The sequence below is a fragment of the Durio zibethinus genome, chromosome 6 (assembly GCF_047325235.1).
Source record: "Durio zibethinus cultivar Kanyao isolate XHJ-2024 chromosome 6, ASM4732523v1, whole genome shotgun sequence".
Lineage (NCBI taxonomy): Eukaryota > Viridiplantae > Streptophyta > Magnoliopsida > Malvales > Malvaceae > Durio > Durio zibethinus.
In genome coordinates, this window is record NC_143167.1 from 5,307,497 (window position 1) to 5,311,639 (window position 4,143).

General features: G+C 27.7%; 1 pseudogene across 1 annotated transcript; it reads left to right on the top strand.

The window, feature by feature from the left end:
• The first annotated feature begins 688 nt into the window (after positions 1–688).
• On the top strand, positions 689–2,024 carry LOC111284261 (photosystem I subunit O-like; annotated as a pseudogene). The gene is made up of 2 exons (XR_016343313.1): positions 689–1,008; positions 1,737–2,024. The product of XR_016343313.1 is annotated as a photosystem I subunit O-like (transcript).
• Positions 2,025–4,143: the final 2,119 nt, after the last annotated feature.

Sequence of the window (4,143 nt, forward strand, 5' to 3'; positions counted from 1 at the left end):
TGCCTCTCTTCAGGTACCCACCATCCCTTAAGATTTACAACATTCTTTGCCAATTAAGCTTTATGAATTTAATTTTTTATTTTGAATACTTTATGTTGATAATTTAGAATGTGATACATCTCATATTAAATAAAAAAATTAATTATTGATGAATAAAATTAATTTTTATATTAATTTTATTCATATTTTAAATAATTATATTTAAACAGAAATAATTATTATATGATAAATGATCATAACTATTTGAATAAAAATATATTATTATTCATAAAAGTTATTATTATACATAGGTTATAATTATCTAAATAAAAATTTATGATTGTTTATTTATTATAAATAAATATTTCAATATAACTATTTTTACTATTTCTGATTAGAAAGTTTGAAATTTTATTATATCTTAAAAATATAATTACCATTAAAAAATTATTCTTCATATCTCAAAGTTAAAATTTTTTTTTATTATCTTTTTTTTTTAATTTATTTTTGTCTAACACTTTATCACGTTGCTCGAACTAAAAAATAATATTTGATACACCGTTAGAATTTATGAACTATTTTCAAGAAATCATGGCTCATCACTTGATCGACACTACCGTACAATTTTAGAAAGTTGTTGATTTTTAACTAGGTGAATGTATAATTTCAGACTTTTTGAAACCCCGAGTGACGACTAGGAAGCCTTTCAGGCTGGCTGGCTCTTCTGTGGGCAAGGTCACATGTTAAGTTTTGGTAGTAAGTTTTGGTTGGTTTGATCATTTGATAATTTAATATAATGGTGAGTGATTAATTTGTTAATTGTGATAATTGGGGTTGGTTGAATCATGGGAAGCTTTCAGACGGACTGGCTGCGTACGGACTTTAATGTGATAGGATTTGGGCTGATTGGGTGGATTGCTCCATCATGCATACCGGCAATCAATGGGAAGAGCTTGACAGGTCTTTTCTTTGACAGCATTGGAACTGAGCTCGCTCACTTCCCTTCACCTCCTCCTCTTCTCAGTTCTGGTAAGTATTAATAATTTGGGCTCGTTTACAGGCAATTTTAGCCCATAAAATATTCAACACCTGAAAACGAAAAGTAAAAGGTTTAGTCTCTGACATTTAGGGCGAGGTCCCGTTGAATTTGAAACCCAGACTGCTAGCCTAGAGACCAAAGTCCTGGCCACTAGACCATGGACAGAATTTTATGGTTTTTTCTGTATTTACTTACATAAAACTTTCCCAAAAATTTTGTTTTTGCTAATCTCTTTGACAATGTTTAGACATCCTTGTTAGAGCATTCACCCAATAATTCTCAAGAAACTTTGATCCATGTATTGATAATTTCAATTATTAGTGATTCAAAGATGAAAGGAAACTTAAATTTAACCTATCATTATCTTTTAAGAGAGTTATAAAAGTCTAAGATTCAACTCTCTTCTACCCTTACTAATATACCCTAGAAAAAAAAAATTGAAGATGAAGATGGCCCAGTCTTCCAAAAAATATTCTTTTACATTTTTTCTATAATTTCAGTCGTTGTTGCCATCAATTGTGATTTGTTGATAAAGTACTAATTTTTTTTGAATTTTCAGGATATAAATCTGACAATTTTAAGATTACAACTGATAGAATTATTATAATTATTATTTTTGTAATCTTAATCTCTCTTGTAGTTAGGCAACAAATATTGCTGTGTGTAATTTAATTTAACCATCAATTTTTTTTTTCTTTTTGTTTCATTTAATGAGCAGGTTGTGGATGGTATTGTGACACCTAGGGCTGTTCATCACTCTTACTTTTGGACAAATCGGGTTCAAGGGAAGGACTGAGGATTACTTTTAAATTCTAGTCCAGCTGTTATCTCACTGTAATATATTCGTGAAACGATGTTTTGCGGTTTTCATTTATTTCTCCACTTCTCCCCTTTACCCTCCCCTTGTTTAGAAGAATCATCCTCTTTGCTTTCTTAATTTCCATTCTGCAACAAGGGCTCTATATCTTATTGTGCATGGTTTATTAAATTTCAGTTAAAGTAGCGGTTGAATTCCTCGCCCTACCAGCGGACATTGAAAACAGTTTTACTTGCCTCAAAAAAAAATGGCAACTTGATACAACTATATACGCCATAGAAGTGGACCTTGGTTCTTAAATTTCGCAGCCACTTTCAGCTAAATCGGCCAAAGATGGAGATGCAATATAAATTTTCAACTTTACATGCTTCTCTACGTTTAACAAGCCTTTCGACCATAACATTAAAAAGAAAGAGAGTTTACACGATCCCCACCTCACCCCCTTCCTCATAATTTTCCAGCTGAAATGCACTCGCCCCCTCATTCATTTTAAGGTTGCATTTGAAAAGGCACGGTCAGTGTTGAATGTCAAAATTGCATTCTAATGCGAAAACAATCGTTTTTTTTTTTTTCAACAGTGTTTTCAAATGCAACTTAATAATTGTCCATTTTCTTCATCTAACAATTTATATTTTAATTTTTTTACTACAAATATAATTATATTATTTTGGAGTTTCGTAAAAGAACTTAATAATCAAGTAACCTTTCCTATATCATATCATATCATATCATATCATATCATATCATATATATATATATATATATATTACATATCACATATCTTTGTCATGATCTAGTATGTATGTAGCTTTGTATATGAGCTTGTTATTTACTACACATTTGGGAGGCAATAGATTATTAATCATTTTCTATGATTATTACAATTTGCTAGTGGAAAATTGGAACTAATAATAACTGATATGGAATCTTTCGATGAAAGTTTATGTTGAACCTTTTGAGATCCTTGAAGATTTCACCTACGTACTGTGAACTAATAAATTTTAGTATTAATACTAATAATATTAATTAAGTAGTTGAGGTTAGTGGAAGTTTCATTGATGTTAGGGTTAGGATGAACTGCAGATAAAAGATCCTGCAAGCTTATCAAAGTTTAATTAATAGGGATCTTAAAGGGAATATATACATATATATACATATACGCATTGGAAATTCAATTTTAATGTTTTTAATTTTGTAGTCAAATAAAGTCCAATGTATTAGTTTAGATGATACATATATATATATATATATATCACACTTTTGAAAATTGTAAGTTTAAGAGAACTTAAAAATATAATATCTTCTTCAAACAAATTTAGTTGATGGAGATTGATGATTAATGATAAATTAAGAATTAAAAAAAATTGTACTTTTCATGGTCCCCGAGTAATTAAGTTTTATTGGAGCACACAATTAATAACCATGTTGAATTTCTATATAGTATTATTTGGTTAGAAATACATTTAATTATATATTATTATTATTATAGTAAGTATATTGTATAATTCAAATTTAAAATTTCTGTCCAAACTTTTGCTTCCCCTGACCATTTGAGCTAAATCATTATACTTGTCATCTAAGTACTTTTCAAAAAAATTTCTATCTTTTTTTATTCTTCCTCATAATTACTTAATTAGTAATGTATATAATGTTCTTTAAAAAAATTTTGAATTCACTTCAACCTCCCTATATGAACATTTATTTTGATTTGACAATAAGTTCGAATTTTCTTTTTTTTTTTTTAAATGTAGGAATTTATTGGGTATTGATTACATAAAGAGAAATAATATTTTTCTCATTCCATATATCATGCATGAATCTCATCTTAATATTATAATTTGGAATATTTAAAAAATCACATTTTATTTTATATATTGAAGCATCATTTTTCAAGACGAGAGTCATTGGATAGGTTGTTAGCATGATGAGGATTTATAGAGAATGTAGCTTGCATTCTTTTAAAACAATTCTTTCTTTATCAATAAAATTCATTTTTAATAAGAAGCATTTTAAAAATAAAATCTTATATTGAAAAAAATGTATTTAAAATTATTAAAAAATTAAATCTAAATAAAATCTTAAATATTTCGTACTATAAACAAATATCATATAATAGTAAAGATCATTTTCAGCTAAACAATGATAGTAATCTTATATATCTCATGAATCACATCTATTTCTTCTTGAGATTCAACTTAAAAGTTTTTAAGTCCAAGTCTCAAATTTTAACAATAGTCAAAACTAAATAATCAGACATGAAGCATGTGAAATAATTTATCACTTTGATTTTCTAACAGTAACTGGCTGG